At 40.7% G+C, this 14,709-nt stretch overlaps 1 pseudogene; it reads left to right on the top strand.

The window, feature by feature from the left end:
- The first annotated feature begins 12,474 nt into the window (after positions 1–12,474).
- LOC113925316 lies at positions 12,475–12,913 on the top strand (annotated as a pseudogene).
- Positions 12,914–14,709: the final 1,796 nt, after the last annotated feature.

Here is a 14,709-nt window from a genome sequence, read left to right as displayed (position 1 = left end):
ATCAATTTACAAGGGAATTAAAGAAGTGGAAGATTTGAATGACAACTACATATTATGTTTAGTAACCATGCATAGAACTATAAACCTCCAACTTAGTAAATACACATTACTTTCGTGTATACAGGAAACATTCCCCAACATTTACCACATTTTATATATAACACAAAGCAAATCTTAAATTAACACAGACTGTTCTGTGAAATAAATAGAGAAAACTTAAAATAACCACAAAACTGCCATAAGTTTGGGAATTTAAACACAAATACACACACTTCTACATAATTCATAGGTGAAATAATTAGAAAAGCCTTTGAGTTTAATGATAATGAAACTTGAAAACTTGAAAATCAATGAGTTAAATGTCCATGATGTTAGAAGAGGAAAATTTGAAGTCCCAAAAATTAGAAGGAGGGAAATGATAAATATAGAAGCAGCAATTAAAGAATTAAAAAACACAAAAAATAGGATCACAAAAAAACCCACCAAAACCCAGTGTTTCAGAAAAGACTACTGATAACATTGACAAACTGGGGAAAATGAACAAGGGAAAAATAGAAAGTACCTATGAGCAATCCTAGGCATGAAAATAAGAATATAAATACAGATGTAATAGGTAATACAAGAAAAATTGAGGTATATATTTTAACCTAACTACATGGCAATCTTGTGTTGACTAAAAAAAAAACAGGAAGAATAATTAGTATAGTACAATACATATTGTTTGTGGATCCATAGATATGTAGTAACAGGATAAATCATAGATGTAAAAAATAAAAACTAATTCAGTATAATAGTTACCCCTAGAGAGAGCGTGGAATGAGATCTGAGAACACTGCACAAGAGCATCTCTAATGAATTATTGATCAAAGACTAAAGATCGGGGCGTCTGGGTGGCTCAGTCGGTTAAGCGTCTGCCTTCGGCTCAGGTCATGATCCCAGGGTCCCGGGCTCGAGCCCTGCTCCGCGGGGAGCCTGCTTCTCTCTCTCTCCCTCCGTGCCTCCCACTTGTGGCACTCTCTCACTCCTCAAATAAATAAAGTCTCTTTTATAAAAACTAAAGATGATAAAATAAGTTTGCAAACTGTTAAAATCCAGTACACAGTTATTTTCCAGTGTGCTATATTTTTCTGTGTGCTTGAATATTTTATATATATATTTTTAAAGGATTGATATTCATGAGAGGATTTATTCAAGAGAGGGAGAGGGTTGCACATAGAAAGAATATGGCAATGGAAAAAAATCTGAAATCATTCTGAGTAACTTGAAGGCAGAGACTTAGATTTTTGTCGTTGTCATTAACCAATAACTACTTACTAGAATAACAAGAGATCAACACAGTCCAGACTATAGAGGTCTTTGGGAAGCAGCACTGAGAAATGCAGTTTCTGCACAGTGGAGCTATTCCATGTTTATAATTGGGAGGTGCTATTACAATATAGATTTGGGGGAAATCAATCAGACAATATTGTATGTAATGATTAAGGAGTCACAGACAGGAGGCAAGAGGTCAGTAAACAACAAATTGAAGTAACCTAAGTGGGAAGGGAGAAAAGTCAAAACTAGAGAAGAAATCATTTATATTAATATAATAATAATGAGGACAATAATTAATTCAAGAGCCATCACAAGGACAAATGAACTGGCTTTGGTGGCTGGGTATAAGGAAGAGGAAAAGGAGGAGGACATCAGTGAACTTGTGGTGTTCAGGTGTTTAGTGTAGAAGGTAACACCATTACCCAAACCGGGTGATGAAAGGAATTACTGAAGCTTCCATAAAATAAGATTACCACAGATCTTACATTTGGCACCATTTCTCTTTTAATAACTGCCTTAGGTGGAATTCCCTGAAATAGACTCCAAGGTAGAGATTTGCCAGCAGGAAGTTAACACTTCTCCATCAACATCTCTGGAAGAGAGAAGGAAGTAGAACTGAGCAAAGGAAAGACTTGAACAGTTGATAGATTCTCTAAAGACAAGAGGCCCCGCCTGACCCCTCAGGAAGCTCGAGAGTTTGAATGCCCTTCAGAACTGTTCTCTCTGAAGTCACAGGATTTGACCTGTATCCCCTCCCCCACCGACCAGGCCTTAAAAACGGGCTGCCTAGGACCGGGGTGTGTGACTTTGGACAAGGCAGCTCTGTTCGGGTGAAGGCACTTGCTGAAGCGCTGACTCAGCTGTGAGCAGTCAGCCCGCAACATTTCCAGCAGCTTGGGCAATGCCAGCCTCAGACATGAAGAGGGTCGCAGCATCCACCCCAGTCCCTTGCATGTGCCACTCAGATCCCATCAGTGTCATATAGTAAATTCCAGATCCAGCTCTCGAAGGATTCTGTTTGATCTTTTTCCCCGGAAAACCGACAGAGGAAAATGAGTGGGACAAACTACAGCCCTGCTGACGCAGGTGGTCTCAAAGCCACAACTGAGCATCATTCCTTCCTTACTACCATTCTACATTCCCTGGTTCCTCTGTTATCACCTCTAGGAGTCAGCTGACTGGCCAGCAGAGTGACCCAGACCCTCACTGCTGAGAGGTCTGAGCCCCTGGTCACCACGTCCTTAGGCCTTGGGTGCTGCACTTGTCCACATATTCATGGCTGTTCCCACTATAGTAGTTCTTACTCTATAGACCGAAGCTCTAATACCTTGTGCCAACTACTAAATGTGCCCATTGGAATTATACGTCTGGGGACGGAGAAAGTAATCCCTAGATGTGTATATGAGTCCGGTGGCGGCACTCAGAGCTGCACCGACTCGGGGACTTCATTTATTTCTTGGAGGTTGTAATGATGTTTAGGTGCCAGATCATCCATGTCAACTCAGATCTCATGTCTGACATATCTTGAAATTCTGTGTTGCTCCTTTTCTGTTGTACAGCTATCCAAGTAAATCCAAGTGAATAGGTCACTTTGGGAAAGAACTGGGATGTCCTTATTGTATGTGCTTGTCAGGGCATCGCTGGTGTTTTATCTCCAGGAGTTTCAACCTCTCCTTCAGTAAATGGGTGCTATGTAGGAAATGGCTTGGTTCTGAAAACCGAGTGGAGGGCTGTGACTTTTTAATTGGCGTGCTGCTCCAAGGGGCATGGCTTAGGGTGAGGGCAATGCCTGAGAAGGACTCAACTAACAGCTGTCAACACCAGCAGCTGGGGAATGAGCATCCCGGACACAGATGGTACCCCTAAGGATGGCATCCTTTCTTTTTCTTTTTTAATATTTTATTTATTTGAGAGGGAGGGAGAGAGAGAGAGAGAAAGAGAGCGTGTGCACAAGAGCAGGGGGAGGGAGAAGCAGACTCCCCGCTGAGGAGGGAGCCCGACGTGGGACTCGATCCCAGGACCCCAGGATCATGACCTGAGCCCAAGGCAGACACCCAACCGACTGAGCCACCCAGGCGCCCCTGGCATCCTTTCAACAACTAGTCCTTTTAATGGTGTATGTGGAAAGACAGAACTGGGAAATAAGTTTTGTTGAAATGCTGAAAAGGAGAACAATCTAAAAATGTTTGAAATTCTAAATTATCAGAGTTCCTGTCGGTCTTAACTCTGCCTCAGTCTCAAAGGATAAACTTGCGATATAGTGTTCTCAGTCTCGTGTGGAATAATTCTGATACACCAAACACAAATCTAACTAATATATCATGTACCTATAATTAAACAAAGGAAGTGTTTACCAGTAAGGAGGGTTTTGCTAGGGTCTCATGTATTTGTTGTAGGGGGAGAGAACAACTGGAAGATTCTGACCTGACCCACTGAAAATAACATAAGAATAACTCCCCAAGTGGACTTTTGTAGGCCCTAGACTGCTTCACTTAGGATCCCAGGTATAATAAAAAAAAAAAAAAAAAAAGCCAACACGGTCATGAGAAAACTGTTGTTTATTTTAAATCCATTCTCCAAATGTGAAAGGGCCCAGTTGAAGAAAAGGCACAAAATAACATATTATTGTGTACAGCACCATCGCAGATGGTTTCTTCCAGTTCCTGTAGGGGCAAAGAGTACTTTACTGCTGGAGTTATAGAAATACTGGTGTACACTAGGAGAGCCCAAGTTCAAGACTGTTCTTGGTTCAAAGCCCTGAAAGGTATTGCTTTAGTTCTTCATGACAATCAACCCAAATTGTTGTGCATTCCAATCCTTCCATCCATCAATATTTGAATATGAATCCTTGGAGAGAGTAGAGTGTTATCAATTTAAAACAACTATTTCTCATTGCTCACAGAGTGGTATATGTTGTGTTTCCCTTTAACAAGCAGAGAAAGTGACAATAAACCCCGGGGGGATGTCGATATAAACTAGGGATTTCCAGCCTCAGAGGTGTAAGTAGAAGAGCAGTGAACAAGGTTGTTTTGGAAGAAAAGTATTTCTGGAATTCAAGGACTGCCATTATGAGTTGGTTTATCTTTATTACTCTGAGTTTACTGAGCATTACAACAAATTACATAGTTTATAATAAATCTTTTATGACAGTCTTACAATGTGTCTTTTCTATACTTTAGCGCAAGCAGGAAAAATAACAAAACAAAGTTCCCTCTTTTAAAAATTCAGGACTAGATCAAGCAAGCAAACAAAAAGTGCTTAAAACAAACAAACAGAAATGACCTCTAAACATAAGGTATCTTTCTATTTAATTGCATTTAAAACTTCTTTAACTTTGACAAGTACCTTTCCCCTCATCACCTTGTTTATCCTACCCTTCACTGGAACCCCATCTTCACAAGATTTGCACTTAGTATTTATAAAGCAGTTCAAAAATTCAATTATCCTATCTATATTATTTAGAAAGTTTTTATTATACCATAGTTGATAATTAGTATATTATACAATAAATATATAAGCAGGTCCCTTATGTAGGCTGCTTGGGTTTCATCATTGGTGTGAATGGATGAAATGAAGTCTGAGAAGACTTGCCTTAAAAGAACTACTACAGGGGCGCCTGGGTGGCTCAGTCGGTTAAGCATCTACCATCGGCTCAGGTCATGATCTCAGCGTCCTGGGATTGAGCGGGGAGCCTGCTTCTCCCTCTCTCCTCCGCGCTGGAGCTCTGTGTCGCTATCTCTGGCTCTCTCTCTCTCTCAAATAAATAAATAAAATCTTTAAAAAAAAAGAACTACTGGAAATAAAACCAACAGCCTAGGAAACCCTAGAGACCTAGACGATTTAAGTCATAAAGGTGGTAGAGTTGTAGCTAATTATTTTTAACAGAGAGCCTTTAATTAAGGGCAATACCATGTTAATGTGGGGGGGGGGACAACACACAAAACAGTCTGACTATTGCTGGCCATAGAATGGCAGTCTCCTTACCTTGTATAAGGTAAGAATCATCTAGGTTGCATGTTAACAGATTGCCAGAGCTCTCCCCTGGAGATTCCTGATCAGATCTGAGTGGGTTCTGAAATCTGTGTTTAACAAGTCTCTCTGGGATTTGATGTGACCTGGCAAGTGAGGGCATTTCCCATGCTTCTGCTGGAGCTTGATGTAGCATTTTTAAGAAATCTCCTTTCCTGCTGAACTGTACTCCAAAAATAACAGAGTTCACGGAAAAAAAAAAAAAAAAAGAGGATCAGAGAAGGGCATGCAAAACCTGTGTAATGTAACCACAGCACTAACAAAAAACAATAACAATTCTAATTAAATAAATACACAAAAAGCTACACAAGTAAAAAACAACAACACACACTACAGTAAATACAGGATTCTACCATTAAAAAAAAGTGAAAGGTAGCTTAATGAAAGGGTGTGTGAGGGAGGATTAGATTGTCCAGTCATGGAGATGAGGACCAAATCCATAAAATAATGTGGGAGAACCAAGTCATGTGCACTTCAACGACAGAGTATGTGGCCAGATTGATGCCAGAGGAAGTCCAGAAGGTGAACGCACCCCATACACAGCCCTGTATTCCGTGGTTTGCTGCCTCTCACTCTGTTCCTGTAACTTGCATTCAGTTTTTGTTACTTGTTGGACACTGTGGTGAAATTGCTCATGATTGGACCAAATTCCACATTATATGACCTCTCTCCCCTATTTAACAGTAGCTTTTGAGATAATGTGTCACATGGAAACACGTTTTAGAAGTAAAGGACTTTGATTGGATATGCTCACGGCTGCAGGAATGCAAACTAAATTAGCCTTTCAGAGGGCATGTTTAAATAAGGATAAAGAGCCTTGAAATATTCCTATTTTCTAATTCAGTGACATCCCCAAGGCTGCTGCTGGCCCCACCGCCACCATCCACAAGGGGAACTAGCTGCCACCCTTCCCAGCACATAAATTCTGCCTAGCGCGTCTTCTTCAGCGTGCCATCCTTCTATTCAAAGTCTAGGAGAGCCCATGTGCTAGCTGCAAAGGAGGCTGGGAAATCAAATATCTGCCGTATCTTTCAGCTTCTATGGAGTGTGTGTGTGGGGGGGTCCCTCAACATAGAGAGGGGATTCACGGGCTGAAAGGGAAAAGAAACGCTATATCCTTTGAAGAGAGTCATTCTATAGAAGTAAAAATTGGAATTTTATCAGGTAACTTGTTAATTAAATATGATATGTCCATATACTCATAAAATGGGATTCATATACCATCATTTAAAATCTGTTTTTCAGAGCTGCCTGGGTGGCATAGTCGGTTAAAGTGACCAACTCTTGGTTTTGGCTCAGGTCTGATCTCAGGGTCCTGAGATGGAGCCCTCTCAGGCTGCATGCTCAGCCCGAAGTCCGTTTGAGTTTCTCGCCCTCTCCCTCGGCCCCCCCCCCCTGCCCCCCCCCCCCCCCCGCTTACACACATTCGCGCTCTCTCGCTAATAAATAAATAAATCTTTAAAAAATAAATAAAATAAAATCTATTTTTCATAGCCAATTTAACAACTTGAGAAATTCTTATCTGGGGCGCCTGGGTGGCTCAGTTGGTTAAGCGACTGCCTTCCGCCCAGGTCATGATCCTGGAATCCCGGGATCGAGTCTCGCATCGGGCTCCCTGCTCAGCGAGGAGCCTGCTTCTCCCTCTAAACCTCCCCTCTCTCATGTTCTCTCTCTCTCTCTCTCATTCTCACTCTCTCAAAATAAATAAATAAATCTTTAAAAAAAAAGAAATTCTTATCTGTATTTCCTCTTATTTTATCTTTATTTACTTTACAATTACAAAGAAAAAAGACTAGAAGGATACACACCAAAATGTTATCTGCATTATCTCTGATTTATGCAATTATAGGTAATTTTTATTTTCTTATTTATACTTTTCCATGTTTTCCAAATAGTCCAATAAGAGTTTTTTTTTAAAGTCAAGTTCATTTGAACCCCCCAACAGAGGATAGATTGTATCACAGAGCTAAAAAAAAAAAAAGTCAAATTATGTTTCTTTCATTGCATATATACTGTAAATGAGCATTCCAATTAATCATTCCTGATAAACTCACGTCTCATCAGTTTTTCTCATGGGTAAGGACATGTTAGGGCCCAGTTTTTTAAACTTGGAGTTGCCAAATATTCAAAGATCACAGGTGTTTTCATCTTTTCCTGGGCAACCACCTGAGGCTTAGGATAAAAGCTGATCTGAGATTTTAAAGGTCTGGTTGGGAGTTACTCAGTTGCTACTTCATAATAAAAATTATCATAATAAGAAGTATCTTTGAAGACTTTTGTGTTAGGCACTGTACTAGGCCATTTTATGTATGTTACTTGTTAATCTTTTTAATCCAATAATTTCTCCATTTTGCTAAGGGGTAAACCTTGAAGAGATATTTCACTTGTTCAAAGTCTTATAGCCATTAAGTGGTGGAAGCCAAATACAAACCTATGTCACTTTGGGGTTCAGCAGCGCCAGGCCAAAATGAGTCATAAAACACTCAAGTCAAGTTAGATCAAGGTTCAAACATAAAGGGGACCAAGTACAAGCCCCCAGGTCTGCACTCAGGGTCCCCAGGAACTGCACAGCCTGGAGTTCAATAATAGATGAAGACAGGAGGCATCAAGGCACGTTAGCATCAAGCAACAAGACCTCCATGGCGATGTATGGACACCCTGAAGTGTTTACCACGGTCTGTGGGCTGGTATAGAGGTGGTGTGAAGCTCCTGGGAGGTCAGGCTGGCTGAGGGCCAGACACAGGGCAGCGAGTAGATCGCAGTCTCTACCAAAGTTGGTATTTTTCACCGCCCAGTTGCAGTCTGTGAAAGAATTTAAATTGTATTGAAGACCCAAAGATCTAGTCTGAACTATATAGGAAGGAAGATGTACACATCCTGGGACCAAACACGTTGGTCTGAATCCATGCTTTATCACCAATTAACTGTGTGGTCTTGGGTAAGTTTCTTGTGCTTAGTTTTCCTTGTCAGTAAAAAGCAAGACTAACACATCATAGAGTTACTATGAGGATTTAGTGACATAATGTATACAGAGAACTGTGCACACCACAAACTTAGTAGTCTTTATTACTTGTTTTTAAACATGTCCTTGCAGCCTAACAGATACTGGCCACACACACAGAGGGAATTAGTGAGAGAGAATATAGTCTAAAGTTCATAAAGTCGCCAAGGGGCTAAATTCCCTCCAAGTTCCCTCAACACCAGGTGCGAACACAACAGACTATTTTAGGATCCCACTCACCGAATACCCTGCCAGCCATGCTCTCATGGGTTCAAGGACTTGGCAGGAAGGAGCCTACAGGTGGCAGATCTTTAGAACTCTTCACTGAGTAGACCAGAGATTGACAGAGTCTCCAAGCAATAGACCCGCTGTCTTGACTTTGATTTAAAGCAAAATTCTAGAATGAATTACTGAAGTAACTGTTACCATTCAGATGGGGAAGAAGTGAGCACTAAGACTCAGCCTACGTTCATTACTATTCATTCAGAACAGACTAACAATGTATTTCTTTGACCGGCTCTCCAGACCCTAAATTTAAGAAAAGAAATATAATAACTGACCTCAAATATTTGAAACACTGGTGTGTATGTGTGTAAAAATTACATTTGTTTGACATAACCTTAAGAACCACGGAATCAAAGCTACTGAAAAACAGATCTCATTTCAATAATAACAAAAAGCTTTCTAACAGTGTAAGCCAGAAGCGGCAAACTGCCTACCAGTGAGTCAAATTTAACGCTTGCGCAATCTTTTGTTTGGTTCACAAATAAGCATAGTGTGTGCCGCTGTGTACATATGCTTGTACTTCCACATTTTGTACAGTTGTGCAAAGTGGCCCGGAAACTTTGATGTTAAAATCCAGATTTCTGTCTTTTCTGGAGGAATCCCACGATGTGCAGCAAAGACTGCATTCCCTTAGAGTAACAGCACACGGTCCCTGAATGGACCGCTCTTCCCGTAGATGGGAATGTGTGATACAGCGGGTCCCCATCCGCACCTGACACATCACTAGTTTATGTCACTGACCTGGAGGGCGTTTGAGTTACCACCTCAAATGATCTTAATAAATATGAAGAGAGGTCCCCTTCGGTCATTACGCTTCTCTGATTCTCTAATTTCCTGAGTCTAAACATCACTCAACAATCTCCATGCTTTGTTGTCATTAGCTATTTATGAGGTTACCAGGCCCTGTGTGTCCTTCTCAATAGGAATCTAGCACCATTCTTTGCTTTAAACATATGTCTTACTTGGTAGTGCTTTGGCTGGCAGCTGCAAGACTGTTCTTTCTCAAATTTCAAAGCAACGTTAAGAATAAGGACAGGAAATTCAAGTACTTCAGCAGAACTTTTGGATGCTCTCCTATAACTGATAAATGGGTGCTGAAGAGTAAACTGCTACAACTATCTATTTTTACATGACTTGGGTCATGTTACGTCAATACATGCTCTGAGTAAATATATTGAATTTTCTGATGTTTAACTACAGCAAGACATTTTCCTTGCACTTCGCAGACTTCATCAATTTATATTCTTGAGAAAATAAACCGTGAAAAGCATAAAGTTTAATTAACGTGTTAAGGCAGGTCATGCTATTATCATAAATAGGAAAAAACAGAATCATGGTAGCATTGTTCAAAATAAAATGGTGATTTAAAAAATAATCATAATAACCAAACCAAACAAGATACCTAGGTAGTGTTTCTGCACGTTAGGTAAAGAAAATAAAGTTGCCTTTGCAAAAGCTAAAACTGTTGGCTAGCACTTGAATGTAGTAACATGTGGGAGGTTATGTTTCTAAATATAATGTAAATTAATCCTCTCGGTCATTAGGTATCATGCAGTCTTACTGTCCTCAAAACTCAGAAACGAGAAAATCCTCAGGGAAGTTCTCAGCAGAAATGTTAGTTAGCCTTGGTAAATGTGTCTGCTAAATATTATTAAGTAAAATACTCATCTCTGTGATTAATAACAGTGAGAAAATAAATAATAAAATATGACTTGATGGAAAGCAAGCTACCTAATCTTTTAAAAAGTGAAAAACTTCTAAAATGTTTTTTTTGCTTAAAAATGTCCAGAAAGCACCAAACACCAAAGGCAACCTATGTTGTTTCTATTATTTAAAAAATAAAATTGAATTCTACAGAAAACTAGCCATCTCTTCCTGAAATAGTTCCAGCTCCATTTTAAGTGAACAAATTCTGCAAGAATATTTGGCTCAAAGATCTTTGGTTCAAAGACATGACTGACATGGTCAGTCCTCTGTGGGTTTAAATTTTTTTAAGTAAAATCAAGCAGACTTAAAAATGACAATAACCTGGGGGCACCTGGGTGGTTCATTCATTAGGCGTCTGCCTTCGGCTCAGGTCATGGTCCCAGGGTCCTGGGATCGAGCCCCGCATCGGGCTCCCTGCTCTGCGGGAAGCCTGCTTCTCCTTCTCCCACTCCCCCTGCTTGTGTTCCCTCTCGCTATCTCTCTCTGTCAAATAAATAAATAAAATCTTTTAAAAAAATGACAATAACCTGGACCCTTGCGGTCACTTTCTGCTCTATAGATGTGTATGAGGTCTGTAGTATGGGCTCGGATAGTAAGAACATCTGTCGGGTGTCAGGGAGCCTAGAGAGCAAAAAGCAGAGTCCTGCATATAGACGGTTGAGTTAAAATTTACCAGGACAAAAATGTGTAAAAGCATTACAGGCAGAAGTGACCATGTGTGGATAATTATGGTGAGGAACATGGGGTATTTGGAAAAAATCAGTTTCCTGTGCATAGAATGTCAGTTATAGTGGAATAATACGGTGCTAGGAATAGCCTATCTTTGAAATCATATGGGTCTGAGTTCAAATCCTCATCCAGGTATTCATAAAATCTTCCTTTAGGCTAAAAATAAATCTTCATGGCAGTAGGCGACAGATCTGGTTTGACAACAATCTGCTTGAAAAAGTACTTGTTAATCAGGTCTGTTCTGTGCTCTACATTCTGAAGGAAAGAAACACTGGCAACCCAGAGTGATCAGTTAAGAGAAAGGTTGTTTAATCTGAAGAAAGGACTGTCTCTGAATATTTGAAGGACTTTCATATAAGAAGTAAGAGCAACTTTGTGATCTTCCTGAGAATGGTAGATTTTTGTGAAAGGGCATCTCCTTCAACCAACAGAGTACATTGTAGCCCCCAGAACTGCCTCAGGATGCTTCACAAAGACGGGAGACCCTTCTCTCCAACAAGACAGGCTGGGGGGCCATGCAGCAGAGAGGCTGTGGATGAGATGCCCGCAGTGGGCGCTGGACTCCCTTGGGCTTATCAGATCCTCTCAAACTCTAAGTTTCGATCGTTTTATCATTTCAAAAGTTGGCTTGCAAAAGTCAAGGCAGTTCTCATTGCTCTGATTCTGTTTGCTCTTACATTCACATCAGTTTTGAAATCTCTTTCTTTACTCTCCCCTTCCCCTTTTTATTGGTTTAAAATTCCACTTGAGTCTCCTTTTCCCCTAGTCACCCTGTCAAATCTGCTGCCCTTGTACCCACAGTGATAAGGTGTTATTCCCCCTGAAACGTGTATCTGCATCAGCCTAGCGCTGCACCACGAAAGCCCCTTTCTGCTGCTACCAGCAGAATACCAGCACTATTGGAAAATGGGAAGAGAAAAGAACAAGATTCACTCATACAAAGGAAAATGGACTTAGAAACGTAATGACCACCTGTTTATGACTTCAAGTCACGAGACGAAATTACACTTTCTTAAAATTAGAAGGATAATAATAGTGTGATAGAAATACATAGCGCAGAGTGCCTTAGAGAGCAAGTGCTGTTTCGGAGGCTTTGACTTTCGCTGCTCAACTCAATCACCAGGCAGTCCTACAGGAGAGAAATTGCTATCTCCATTCAAATGAGGGAACGGAGGTTTAACGCAGTTAAACAATTTACTAGTGGTCGAAGAGCCAAGAGAATTGGTTTTGAACTTACGTTCCAATTCTGAAACCTGTGCTTTTTAGGTTCCACAAACTCTCTCTGAACCCCTTAGCAGAAGCAAAATGGCATTTAGAACAGAAGCCATGTTTTAAAAATATTTAACGAAATAGGTGGCTCCTTCCTGCACTGCTTCTCTTTTTAGCTCTGGCCGGTGGCGCGGGAAGGGATGGACAAGTGTTGCGGTCTTCCTACTTCCAGGGAGCTCCGGAGCCACTGATGAGATCAGAAGTGGCGTGATAAACAGTACAATAAAGCCCATTTGGGCACAGCCCTGAAGGCCAACCCTTTTGGAAGAACTTGCCACGCAAAGGAAATCGTGCTGGAAAAAGTAAGGGTTGAAGCCAAACAGCCAAATTCTGCTATCAGGAAGTGTGTCGGGGTCCAACTGATCAAGAATGGGAAAAAAAAAAAAAAATCACAGCCTTCGTATCCAGCGATGGTTGTTCGAATTTTATTGAGGAAAATGATGAAGTTCTGTTTGCCGGATTTGGTCACAGAGGTCATGCTGTCAGTGACCTTCCTGGAGTTCACTTTAAGGTTGTCCAATAGCCAGTGTCTCTCTTTTGGCCTTACACAAAGGCAAGAAGGAAGGCCCAAGAGCATAAGTTTGGATGGTGAGCAAGTGACAATAATAAATTTTCATATGCCAAAAAAATTAAAAATAAAAAATAAATTAAAATATCCAAGGAAATAACAGTGAGTGGGACATTAAAGTTTTGGCACACAGTTGTCAGAGTAAGAAATAAAACATCTCAGTTAGGAGTGGGAACAGTGGGCGCCTGGGTGGCTCAGTTGGTTAAGCGACTGCCTTCGGCTCAGGTCATGATCCTGGAGTCCCGGGATCGAGTCCCGCATAGGGTTTCCTGCTCAGCAGGGAGTCTGCTTCTCCCTCTGACCCTCTTCCCTCTCGTGCTTTCTATCTCTCATTCTCTCTCTCTCTCAAATAAATAAATAAAATCTTTAAAAAAAAAAAAAAGGAGTGGGAACAGTATAGCATGGAGACTGAGCACAAACTGAAGCCAGACTAGGTAGACCTGGCTCCATACTTAATGGGCATGACAGCTTGATGAAGATACTTAACCTCTCTGTGCTCAGTTTTCTAATCAGTAAAATGGATAAAGGTAGTTCCTATCTCAGGGGATATGGGGTTCTTAGATCAGTGCCTGGCATAGAGTATGTCCAAGAGTGTTAGCTATTATCATTCAGATCTTGAGTCACACTGCCCAGGCTCTAACCCCACCTTCACCTCTAGCTAACTACATATGATCGTTCACAAGTCTTTTAATCTCTTAGAGACCCAGTTTTGTCATCTGCAAACAGAGATTCAAATAATATGTCCTGAGGTTATTTACTGATTACGTAAGTTAATGTGCCCATGCTTAGAAGCGTGTCTGGCATACAAAAACACTCAATAAATGTTGACTGTTATAATCCGCATTTAATGGATTAGAAAACTGAAGTTCTCATGTGCCCGTGGAATACGGTCTCGGGCTCAACTCCAGACAGATTGACTCTAGCAGCCTAGTTCATTTAAGGTGGTCTCAAAGCAAATGTTGAAATTTTAAAGAAATTCTACCTGGCAGTATTCTAAATTATATCCTAATTATTCTGTATATACCATTGGGTGAGACCGAAATGTGTTGGATTGCAAGTAGTCCTTTTACTAATAATCCTTTAAAATGGAGATATTTAAGCTTTGAAGCAACATCAGAAAATGCTCAGGAATACTTCCATTTCTACAGCAGTAACCCTTGGCGCAACGGCTCTCAGAGAATCTCAATCTCACACCTCGTGTCTAAATTCCAACTACTTCAAATCTCTTTAATCCTCTGATTTCTGATTTTCTTCTGTCTTGCCTTGAAAGACCACAAGTTTGCCCACTGCTAAATATGGTGCAGGGAGGAAAGTATGGGTTTTGTAGTTAAACAAACATTGGCAAATTAACATAACACAGTGGACATTATTTTGTAAATATTGAAACAATGTTCTTGATTTCCCCTTTGAAGTCTTTTCAGCTTTTCTTCAGCAATTTGAGCCTTGAGTTATTGCTGTAGGAGAAGAAATAGCCTCAAAGACACGATTGATCAGCTTTGAATCTCAGAGCTGACTTTCTAGACCTCTTGAGGGGAGAGAGTGGACTTGAAGGGCAGACCATCAGGAGAAAGAGAGAAGTCTAAATCACAAAGCACCACTTGAAACACACAGAGAGCCAGGGCTGGTGTCTCTGACGACAAAACCCAGGGTATGACGTAAAGAAGGTTGGAAAGCCCGTCCTTCCAGCCTGGCTGAAGAAAAAGCAAGCCAAGTAGATGAAACATGTGGGTCCTGCTCTCCTATCTCAGAAGCAAAGCTCTGGACAGGAGAAGCATGTTTGTTTTCGGAGAATGCCTGAATCATGAAG

Source organism: Zalophus californianus, chromosome 2, assembly GCF_009762305.2.
Source record: "Zalophus californianus isolate mZalCal1 chromosome 2, mZalCal1.pri.v2, whole genome shotgun sequence".
NCBI classification, from domain to species: Eukaryota; Metazoa; Chordata; class Mammalia; order Carnivora; family Otariidae; genus Zalophus; species Zalophus californianus.
The sequence above is the reverse complement of the archived record's forward strand: the minus strand, read 5'-3'. Positions and strand labels throughout refer to the sequence as shown.